The sequence below is a fragment of the Labeo rohita genome, chromosome 10, assembly GCF_022985175.1.
Source record: "Labeo rohita strain BAU-BD-2019 chromosome 10, IGBB_LRoh.1.0, whole genome shotgun sequence".
NCBI classification, from domain to species: Eukaryota; Metazoa; Chordata; class Actinopteri; order Cypriniformes; family Cyprinidae; genus Labeo; species Labeo rohita.
The window spans coordinates 22,386,416-22,399,522 of NC_066878.1; positions in this window are offsets into that span (position 1 = coordinate 22,386,416).

Sequence of the window (13,107 nt, forward strand, 5' to 3'; positions counted from 1 at the left end):
TTATGGCAATGTTTATTGCAGTTTGTTTGTAGTCTTATTTCCATGTATAGTAGACAGGAAATTCAGATGAAAGGGGAAATAAAAGCTACAATTTAGTCTAGTAAATATAATTTGGGTCTACCACATGTTAGTAACTTTTTTTATATTTGTTAAATTGGTGTGACTAAACAGCTTATATAGTGAATGATAAAAAAAAAACATAATTTTATGAATAACAGGGGCCTTGTAGAGCTCTTGTAGAGGATACAGTTGACTCACATTATGTACTGCTGGTTTTAAACTTAAGAAGATCAAATAGAGGACTAACTGATGCAAGTAGTGGCTACAGTTTCACAGAAAGAATAAGTATTATTTTTTGAATAATAATGTACTTACAGCTCTTAAATTAAGAACTTCTTCTTGTTCTTCTTCCTCTTCTTCTTCTTTTTCTTCTTCTTCTTCTAATTCTTTTAATTCTTCTTCTTCTGAGGAAATGCATCAGCAAGTTTAAATTTTTCACAATAACGTACAAACCTTAAGTTGACCCAGAGTATTTGCATTATGAGCATTTTGGCTAATTGTGTGTCAGTCAGAAACTACAGTATTTGTGATAACAGTAATACTCGTCTATGAATTGTGGCTATTGCCTACACCAGTACAGTGATGGGATGTAAAACTAAAATAAAACATGGACATTCTAAACATTCTGAAGTGTGTGCATGAAATTACTGTGCTAATTACGTAAATATTCTTGTTCAACATAACAGTTATTCCTCCAAAAACAACTCTGGCAAACTGTTCCTTAAATATTCGTCAGATAGGATACAAAACTATGTTTAGGAATATTCTATATAAGGCCTTTGTTAATTATTTAAAATATGTTGAACTTAACATTGAGCATGTTCCCCAGGACAGTGGCATGTTAGTGCATTGCTCGTGTTAAACCAATCCTCCAAAGTTTATTCCCATAAAATAACATTTTTCTTAAGGCAACAAGAAAAAATTGATCCATTTCATAGACCACTAACTCTTATCATTGTTGGGATTCCTCAAGTGATTGTCATGACTAAAGTGGATAAAGTATGTCCACTGGTGAATAAAGACCTAAAGAAGGTATAACAGCAGCAAGAAGATCAACGAGAAGGTCATGTCCTGTATGTCACTTTCAAGAAATACAATTTGTGAATACGTTTTTTGCCTGATATTTGTAGAATCATCGCAAATTATAGCCTCCTAATTTGGTTCCTCCTGACCTGTCCCAAAGCTTGCCTACTATGCTGCTACATGTACTTTGTCTTCACAAAAGGATTATATTTGCTGTTGCAATTTTTGGGATTATGTCTTTTGCCATCTTGTCATCACCAACCCCTACGAGAACAAGACCTTGAAGTCATTGTTTTGAATTGGGACCAAATACCACTGTCCTTCAAACCTCCCAGACACTTCAGGATTAGACGGGAGGAAGGCCATCAGTCCAGAACATGACCAGACCCAGAGCCCAGCCAGCCGTCACCCAGTTGTTTGGAACAATTGCACGAACACACTACAGAAAGATAGCCAGACCCCACCATGACAAATGACCCGGCACAAGAGGATGCAACTGAGCCCATCATTGCCTCGGAGACTGGGCATCACAGCGCACCTGATTTGCAATATCACACATGCAAAAAGGAGTTTAAATGGAGAATGAGAGAATGAAAGAAAACCCCGCTTACACTCCTACTGCTGAGGGTGGGCTGTAACTGGACTGTGCTAGCATTTCCGAGGTTTATAAAGAAAGTTATTTCCTGTATGTTCTGTCCAGTCCTAAATCTCCTGTTCTCCCGTTGGTTCCATCCAGCCCTGAAAGACCTGAATCTCTTGCCATCAAGCTGGTTCTTTATTCCTTGCTGGGTGCCTTGTCTCACCTTGGGTCTTCCAGTCTCCAGCTCTACCTAGGTGTGAGGATCCCCTGTCTCTACAACCAGTCTCCGAATCCTGGACTCCACCTCAGCTCTCCCATCGGCTCCATCTTGGCTCCTTGCTCCCTCATCTCCACCATGGCCTGTCATTACACTGGTTCCACCGAGCACCCTCATTCCTCCTGCTCCACTTCAGTTCAGGTCAGTTGTCATTCTTTCTCCGCTACAGAATTCCACTCCTCTGGCTTTTGTCCCTCATCTCTCCATCCCTCTGGCTCAGTCTATCCCTTTCTTCCCTCTGACTCCTCATTGGTCCTCAGAAGCTTTGACTCCACGACAGACTTCTGGGTTTCTGCTTCCACCTCAGCCACAGGAGCCATCAACTGCGCCTTGGCCCTCCGGACGCTCAGTGTCACCCAAGCTCTTTGGCACCTCCTCCATCAGCTTTTTCTCTGTGAGTCAGACCCCTGGTGTTGTCAGTCTTATCTCTACCATGGCTCTTCCCTCCGTCAAGTCCACAGTGGGGTGTTACACCTGCTTTGCTCAGGGTCTTAAGGCCAAGGTATACTTTGTTTTTGTATGTGTATGCTAGCGTATGCATACAGTCGAATGCATAGCCTTTCAAAGTATACTCCATTTGATGTTGTGCACAAACGCGGGCAGTCGACACATGCACTCTAGAAAGCTTCATCCATGTCCAGTGTCTACTTTATTTTACTTTTTTTTTCTTTTAAACCAAAGCTGGGCTGTCTCATACCTTCTTGCTCACAAGCGCTTGTCAATGTGAGCGTCTGTTGTTGTTGCAGTCTCCACTATTTTGTTGTTGTTGTTCGGTCTTTTTAATTTCGTTTTTCACTGTGAAATAATTGGCCGGGACAGTGTTGCCCCCTGGTGGAAGAACTTATTACTGCAATAACTTCAATGCACATGCATCTGCATGTAACAAAAATCAGGTGGTGCGCAGACAGTATGCACATACTATTCTGATGACGAAATTTGCATCACGCACACTGCACGCTGTCCCACAAAACCACTGGGTTTTGTGGTTGTCTGTCTGTCACCAGTGGTCATGTCGCCATCCTTTCACCATTTCACCATTTAATAAGTCAGAAATGGTATTTCTTTATTGCTGTATAAATGTATATATATGTGTGTGTATATCACAAAAACTTTACACGCAATAAGCGCTATCTGCCCACAGACCTTCATTTCTCGACACTGGCAACATGATTAACTCTTTTCATCATTTCTTGAACTCTGTTTATCATTCTTTTCTGCACTTTTGTAAAGATTTTAAACAAAAAAAGCACCAATTTCACTTCCTCTCCGGACTTAAAGGGACAAATAATAAAATAATATACAATAATTAATAATAATAATAATAATAATAATAATAACAGTATTATTATAAAGATACTATATAAAAAATATTATAAAGTACACTGAAGTAATTGTAGAATTAATATTAAAGTCCAAATTAACTAAGGAAAAAAAGGATGAGTAGTATTAAAATAATAATTAAAGTAAAAAGAAAACTTTGGAAGGAATCAAATTTAAATGTAATACTGAGCTATATCATGACATAATATAAAATAATATTGAAAGTCCCTTCAGGGATTAAATGGTTAAGGTTAGAATTGATATCCTATTTCAGTAAACAATCAATAAAATCCCCACAGATTCCTTTTTATGATGGTTAAGTTTAGGGTGGTGTTAGCATCAGACCTTGCGATCTTCAAATTACCTTCAGCATTATTATTATTATTTTTTTAAACAGCCGAGAAGTTATCTTTCTTTCTTTCTTTTTAATAAACAAGGGGAACAAACAAAGTGAGGTAAAACAAACTTAAAGGGGTTTTATTATGCTCTTTAACAGAGTCTTGATTTTGTTTTGGTGGTGTACTAGAACATGCTTTCATGTTTTAACATATTTTTTTTTACATAATAAACAACGCATTATTTTTAACATAATTTACATTATTACAATACATTTCTCCCAGCCTGGCACAAATGACTCGATTAGTTCAGGGTTCCATCTTCTGAAAAATTAAACTTGTTGTGATTGGTTAGCGATTGGCGAACAGCTTAGACGGTGTTTCAGTACTGCCACGTCCCTTGTCAAAGAAGCAAGTTCCGTGTACAACTGTTAGCACAAGCTAGATTAAAGTGATTCTTACATTTTAAATATGGATATTTTTTTCTTGCAAAAACACATTGATTCGATACAGGAGGCCTTTATTAACCCCCCGAGCAGTGTGAAACAAATTTTAATATAACTTTGATTGCATTCGTCTGAAAGGAGGAAGTCATATACACCTAGGATGTATGGAGGGTGAGTAAATAATACACTACAGTAGTGTTGGGTCCTATTGTCAGCCTGCGAGATCGCCAATACATGATATTATTGTGTTAATGTATTCAATTATTTACATACTTAGTTTCATTGCCCGAAACCAGCTCTAGCATAAGGCTAAAAGCAGCCTAACATTATAAAAGAACATCATCACTGATTAGCCTAGACTATTCTAGTGCAAGTTTATGCATTGTAAAAACATTCGTGTTATAAGTGAAGCTAACATTAATCAACACTGTGTGATGAATAAATCTCTTACCACACATTGCACACGTCTGCGGCGCGTTTATGGCTCTGACGCGGCAACCGGAGCAGACCGCGGCTTCGGCATGTGTTTTGACCCCCTGTACTGCACGCGTTACTGCTCTGAATCAATGCTTGTGTTTATACTCTCCGCGCTTGCGGTTCATTGAAGCGGCTCACCGCGCTGCATCGTTAGGCTAATCCCCCACCTCACCGTTACCATTATCCAACTTAACCACAGGTTCCTCTTTAGCCAGCAGGATGTCAAAGGCCGGTTCTTCTACCCAGAACTTCAACACATTGATATCTGCTCCTTCCTCCATCTTCTTGACTGCCAAAGTTAGTTTACAGACAGTGGTCAGAAGCCAGGAGATAAAGGAAGTATATCCTCACATAACTCAATAACAATATCCTCTTCAAGGTAGCCAGTATGGTCTGACAGAGGGGAATTGCCTCTAGGCACCTTATGGCAAAATCCACTATTACCAATATATTGTCATGCAAGATGTGGTGCCATCTGTTGACACACCATCTGTTGACACACCTAACTTCAGGGTTGGAGGTGGCATCTTGTAGTTTTGAAGTCTTTCGGGCCTTTCTACACTGAAGCAGGGTCGTTTGCTAAAAACTGGTTTTCCAGCTTTTCAGAGTAGCTCTCCTTACCCACATTACTCTCCTTTGATAGTATCTTCCTGACCTGAATGTACAAGATTCTGTCCCTACTCCTGTAGGCACCCCCTTTGGTCTGACCAAGCTGTCTGAGTTTTGCTGTGAACCACGGTTTTTCATTGTCGTATGTTAAATAAGTCCTGGTAGGAATACACATGTCCTCACAGAAACTGATATATGACATTACAGAATCTGTGCGCTCATACAGATCAGTGGCAGCACCTTCAAAAACACTCCAATCAGTGGAGTCGAAACAGGCTTGTAGTGCCCGCTCTGTTTCAATGGTCCATCTCTTTACAGTCCTTACTACAGGCTAAGCAGATTTAGGTTTTTGTCTGTATATCAGGTGAAGATGAACCAGTGGCAGTGGTCAGAAAGTCCTAAAGCTGCTTTGGGGACGGAGCGATATGCATGCTTTATTCAGTCCCTCCAGGATTTTGCAATTTTTTTTCGTGAATTTTGCGATCTAAATGTCTGATTTTGTGGTGGTAATTTCCAAAAATTATATATATATATATATATATATATATACGTATATACGTATATATATATATATATATATATATATATATATATATATATATATATATATATATATATATACGTATATACGTATATATATATATATATATATATATATATATATATATATATATAATTATGATAGCACATTTACCAGATTGTATTATGTTAGATTCACAATAGTCTTACATGACACAAAGAACAAACAAAATGTATGACGTTAGTTTATTCGACTGCGATCCATAAGCCCTAATAGACTATATGACATATCAGAGTCGTGCTTCAGGGAAATTGCTATGCCGGTCAAATGGCAGTCTCCAGCGAAGGTTTTGTATATCTGTATATCTGTATCTTGAAAATAATACAGTACAGCTTCAGTAAAATTTTGTATATTTCAGTTAATAATTATTTTATTTGTGTGTGTGAGAATGATTAAAACAGAGTCTGGGTGTTGTTGTTCCATGTCTGTGATCTGATCAGCCAGCTGTTGCAATGCTGCGTTCACACATGCTTGCAGGGGAATGAAAACAATAACCAGAATGAACGAGGAAAAGCAGTGAGTAGAAAGGCTTACTGTTGATGAAGAGCATTTCTAAATTGGGACAGCACATCTTTAATGTTGTTACATCTGTACATCACCTTTTATTGATGTAGAGGCATGTCCCACTGCCTCATGATTTCCTTGCTGATTCTGTGTCAAGATCCAGTCTGAACAGCTGGAAGCCCAGCAGATGTTGCACACTGTTCAGACAGAAAAAAAAAAAAAAAAATCTCTCTCTCTCTCTCTCTCTATATATATATATATATATATATATATATATATTTAACAAATTAAACACCTAAGCCATACATGGTGCCATATTTTTGAGGTTTTATGCATGTACAGCAAGGTGAATTTAGCGTTTTCCAACATTTCAGTAAGTCTTAGAAAACATATAAAAACAAAAGTGTGCTACAACGAGGATACATTTTTTGGTCTGTGCTGACTTGCGCATATCTGTGCAATCGTGTTTCTAAACCAGGATAATGGTCTAGAAACTGCGGAGGTTGATGTGACACTGACACAAACCACCCTTCATTTATCCCAAATAAAAGCATATATAGTAGTCAACATTTGAAGTGGATCAAAACTTTCATTAAATTTGTCCTAAAACCAAAAAGAATACCTGTTTTTGTCTTAGGACAACTTTGCTGAACCGTTTTCGATCCACTTCAAATGTTGACTACTGTATACATTGTTCAGACCCCCCTTCAGGTTTCTTTCTTGACCTGGACTTAAGACCAAGTCCAATCACGTCAAGCATCAAGTACTGCAAATCATGGACCATACTTATTTGATTCACAAGCAATACAGTAGCTAAGCCATAGTTAATAGCTATGTAGTGCTTGTTTCAAATACAGCCTTCCATTCACCTCACTCTTTAATCCAGATCAGGATGTATGCACTGCATAAGTTCAATTTTGTGAACATCTTGACGTCTGAGATCTATTTAAGATCTGCAGAAACTACGGGCAACCATTACGGATATTTTACTGTGATTTAATCCTCTGTAATCTATGCAAATCCTCCCCTTTCTTTTCTCATGAAAAAGGTTAGAAAAGAATGTATCAGTGCGTATAACATATTTCTTTATGGCCTTTTGTTTAGGTCTTGACAAAGCAGGGGATAACTTTAGGGGATAATTTCTTGCAGAAAATCAATCAAGAAAATGAAAAAAGTGAAAGTTTGGTTAGACTAAATTCACATAAAATATTTGAATGGATGTCTGTGTTTTCTGTATTACAGTTCGTATAACAGTTACAGTTCACCCCTGTAATGAAAGAGAAGGGACTCTGACTGGAAGTCTGTGATGAGGCACAACTGATGTTAATGGAGGACTCATCAGTTTTGCTACAATCATTGTAGGGAATAAGGACAGAGTATGTTGTGTCTAGACCTGGGCATAACAAAAGGAACTGCCAAACACACATTATTGTTAAAAATGTAGTTTGATTAGTTTATCTCATTCATTTATTGATTCATAAATAAATAAGATTATGTGTGTTGTATTAGAAGTTCATTCGGTTTACGTCGTTACACACTGTTTATGGTTTCAAGTCATGAATGCCTAAATAAAAACATAAAGAAAACATGAAGTATACAATGAAACATTTATTTCCTACAGACTCTAACTTTCCCAAATTTTAATTATGTATTATTACAGTGCCCCCAACCGATTGTCTGAGAGGAGTTCATAAGAGTCTAAATACATGCAGAACTAATTAAAAACAGAGATATTATGAATAATAAATAAACATAAACAGATTTGGTGCTCTCTCAAGGATCATCTAATCTACATATTAAAAATTAAAGATCCTTTTGGTAGATTATTCTTGCCTGATATTATGACTGCAAAATGTACTGTATTACAGAAAAGGAAAAAAAAAAAAAAAAGAACTTCTAACAATGTTAAATACATATTCAAACCCTAATATCAAACATATGGTAATATAAAATATAAAAAGCAGGATAATATTTTATCCTCAAATTCTATGGTCTGCCTTAAGTTCAGAATGACTAGTTCTAGCACTGAATTTTGAGCATAACCTATTGATTATGTAACCAGTCTGGTGTAAATGATTCCAGACAGACAGAAAGTTTAAAAGTGGCTCTGTTATCTGTTACATCCCCATTAGCGTAGGGTTAATTAAAGAACATAAGCAAACTAGAACAGTGTGAACTTCTTTTTTTTTTTTTTTTTTTTTTTTTTCAAAGGGGTCACGAAAAGACTTCAAACTAAATAGGTAGCTCTGGAGACTATTTATATACCGTGAAAAAAGAGGGGGAAATGAGCACACTGAGTGTTGGCAAATGAAAAAACAGAAGAAAGCTATAGACTACCTAGAGGAATATACAGACAAAATAAACTTGCCTATATTACAACCAGAACGTACATATGATGGCAAACACCATTTATTTACTGTACAGACAGTTCAATCAAATTAAATCTAATTACATCATGTGTATTTTGCTCTCAGTTCCTAGCACTCAAAGTGAATGAAAAGCATTATTGTGACTAGATGGTACTATAAAATCTGATTGGATTAGAGGTGGTACTCGGACTGAAACGTCTGAGAAGCGCTGGTTTAGACGACCAGTTCAGCAAGTGCCATCGAACATCATCACATCTGTGTTCCATCTAATACTTGAGCTCTGATGCAACTGTATGCAATATATTGTTTTTGAAGTGCCTCATTATAGATGCCTTATAACAGAACTTGCCACTCTCCCTTAAAAAAACAGCTAGAAACATAATGAATCTCAAATAAGAAGTAATGAATATTAAACAAGTAGAGTACAATAAAACCACAGACAACACCTCAAGTGGCTCTATACAGCAGTTGAGAAGTTGCTTCACATTGTTTGTTGCCCTGATTAAGGCAACATACTCACAGTGCGGATGAAGGGAGTTCAGCCTGTTATACTCTTGTCAGGTTGTTTACTGCTGTATGACTGGACACATAATTAATTATGCTTTTCACATGATAGGCATGCAGTGCTGATTTACATAGAATACTTTTGTGTGTGTGTGTCCTGTCGGTAAATCCATTGTTTGGATATTAATAGTAATGATGGGATTTAATTTGTTTGTAGATGATGATTCAGTGACAGTGGCTCCAGAAAGTATTTAGACACTTTAATTTGCATGTATTCATTTAGAAGGGCAGGCACTTGTATGCAAAGTGATTTAAATGTGTACTAATTATTTTTTATTTACGGATAAAGAGACTAAATAAAATGAATAATTCACCCAAAAATGAAAATTTGCTGAAAATGTACTGTGAGTTTGTTTCTTCATGCACTGTAAAATCTAATTAGTTGGGCTTACTTAAAAAAAGCATGCAAACTGATTGCCTTAAAAAAAACAAAGTAAAGTGAAATAGGAATAGTATGTTGTACTGACAGATGCTAAGTTAGTATAGTTTACTTGCATGAGAGTTCTAATAACTATAAAAGAACTGTAGGAGGTACTTGATCCTTTACTTTAGGTTTACTCCTGACTTAGTATAGCTACTCACTCACTCCCAGAGTGCATTGCGGCATGAATAAATTATGCAATTGCTTTGTTTTACTGTTGTTGTTTTTATTTGCTAATTTTGTCAGTAGTTGTGTCAGTAGTAGCACAACAAAAAAAGAAAAAAAAAAAAATTAAATGGGTATTGTCACAATTAATAAAAATAACTGTAATTGAATTGTTACCATTGTTATGATTCGAGTGCTAAGTGTTGAAGTCTGTCTTTGACTTGAGCACATTACCTCAAATGTTAAAAGATTTTCTCAATCCAATTAAGCTTCATTTGTAAACATAAAAATACATTAGTTAATGATTTAACAGGTTTCTTTCTAAAAGAAATCAACTTATTACTTGTAGTCCCTTGAAATCAAAAGATAAGACTTCATGTTGCACATAAACAGAAAAAAAAAAAAAAAAAAAACTATAACAAAATAAACAACGTTCCAAGTGCCCAACCAAAGGGAACATTAATCACTATAATGGTAAGTAAAAAAAAAAAAAAAACTGCTGCCTCTTGCTGGTTTATTAATGTCATTGGTCCCTTTGTGGCTACTTGAATATTTCAAGTAAGCATCACTCAAAGTAGTAAGTAAATTGTTTTAAATTGTTGCCTTGAAAGTAGCTGTAACTTGGTAAAAACTAGTAAGTATTGCAACTAAGTAAAGATAACTAATTATATCTAAGTAAGGCAAACTATTAGATTTTACAGTGTGGGAACAGATTTGGAGAAATGTAGCATTGCACTCACCAATGGATCCTCTGCAGTAAATAGGTGCCATCAGTTAAAGTCTTGTGAAGCCAAAAGCTTTGTGTTTGTAAGAAACAAATGCATCATTAAATAATAATTTTAACTTCAAACGCCTGGCCAAAATACCAGTGTATAATCTATAACAACACTTCCTCCAGTAAAAAACAAATAAAAAAAAAAAAAAAAAAAATGTTCCCTGTTGTCTCTCACATCAAAATCCACTCACATATTTGTTTGGGCTTGTAAAAGGTTCTTGATCTGTGCATATTTCTCTCCTGATTCAGACGAGACAACTTTTTTCAGTAAAGGGAGTATTACTGATAGACAACTTGTAATTTAGTCAGAAGGGGTAATTGGGAAACACAGGTGCAAAGAATGTTAATCAAACTAAACAAGGACAGGAACATGACCAAATAAGGGAAAATGGAACAGAAACAGAATTCATATACAGCAAAACAGGTCCATAATCCTGACATATCACCCCCCTCCGAGAAGGCACATCCTCGCCGTAGAATTAACAGAAGGAGGGATGTAAGAGAACTTGGGAGGAGGTCGGACACCCAGGAGGGGGCTGGCAAACAGAGTCCAAGATGGAGGTTGGAGCCAGGGGAAAGACAGGAGGAGCCAGGGCGGACCAGACAAAGACTGGAGGGACTTGGAGCAGGATGAGCCAGGTGGGGCACAGGCCACAGCCATGATGATGTCCTACGGTGGTGCTGACGAAGGGTGGAGCCATGGACGTGGAAGGACTGATGACTCCATGGGGCCGAACAGTGGCTGTGGAGGACCCTGAGGCAGAGAGGGAGAGCCGATGAGCCAGGGTGACCAGGAGGATCCAGAGAGCTGAGGTGGAACAAATGGTTCCGGAGAGATCCGGAAGGCTGCGGTGGAGCCGGAACGACAGACGACCAAGGTGCAGCCGAAGTAATGGACGAGCCTGATAGGGCCGGAGGGATGAGGCGAAGCTGGAGGAGTGGAGTCGCGAGGTGTATGATAGTCGTCGACAGAACACGGTGGAGCTCTGGCATGGGAGCCCTCTCTGGGCTGGGTTCAGGAACGGGAGCCCTCCCTGGATTGAGTTCGGGAACGGTGATAACCGAGGGTTCCGGCAAAGGGGGAAGGAGAGGGGACAGGTTGGCATACATGTCAGTGTAGAATACCCCCTCAGCCTCTAACAGTACCAGATCCTACAATGAGCACAGCGTGTCTTCTAGGTAGACGGTGGTGTAAGATAATACAAGGAACAGTCTTGTATGGTCCTTGAGAGATCTGTCCCCCTGCTTCAGCAGGAGGAAGAAGTATTCGGGATGAGTGAAGGCATCCATAAGGGGGACAACGAAAACAAAACACTGTGCAAAAAACGGTAAACAAAACCGGAGGGGTGACACACAATAAACTGTTGTTGACCGAGTCTTCTGTCACACTAGCTATTGCAGCAAGAACGAAGGAGACACAAAGTAGCATCAACAGTCATGAAGGAAACACAGGGGATAATCCACAATAGAACCTTGAGCAAACACACACAGACCATTTTAATTACAAACACTTCTTGCTACACAAGATGTTAATTGATGTACTGGAGTGGTGTGGATTACTTGTGGATTATTTTGATGTTTTTTATCAACTGTTTGGACATTCTGACGGCATCTATTCACTGCAGAGGATCCACTGGTACACTGAAAAAAAATTTTATTCATCCAATTAAAAAAAAAAAAAAAATTGGGTAATGGTTCACATCTATATTTTATAACTTGGGCCAATGAAAAATAAATAATTTGCACTAAACAATATGTTTTCATTCATCCGGTTAAAACCAAAAATTGGTTACCAATTTTGGTTACCAAAATGGTTCACATCTATATTTTATAACAATGAAAAATAAATAACTTGCACTAAGCAATATTTCTATGAAAACTGTTTTATAAAAGTATATTTTTCTTGTTGAAGAATGTCAATAAATTTAAATTTCTAGTTTTGATCTAAACATAGATATAGATTTAATCAAAACAAAATTTTCCATTTAAGAAATAAAATGATAAATTATTTATAATTACTTAAACTGACTTCCAGTCACAGCCTTAAATGAAATCAAATGAAATTTCCTTTTATTGCTGCAATTCTGTGTTTAGAAAGCTCATTATAATAGCAGAGCAAACTAAAATAAAATTTGGTCTGGTAATGTTGGCTGTTTGATACTGAAAAAAAAAAAAAAACACTATGTAAAGGCTCAATTCATTGATTGTTATATTGTTTATTATAATAGGCCATTGTTCTATCAATCGTGTTTTTGACCATGTGAACATATTTATTTTGTACACAAAGAAATTAATTTGTGGCACACATAACCATATTGAATCAGCATATGAATCTCAACAATGGTGACAATCAACAAAATATTCAGATAAACAGATCTTTGAACATCACAAAACATGCTACTAATAAGTCGCAACACAAATAGCAAAAATTAAAGCAAATAGTAAGAATAAAAGAAAATACTAAGACAATTCAGGTGCATAATTTATTCATGTTGCAATGCATTCTGGGAGCCATGGATGAGTTTCAATTGGTGTTCAGAATGCACTGCAGCCTGAAGCTTTTTGTTTATTGTCACCATCGCTGAGATTCATATGCTGATTC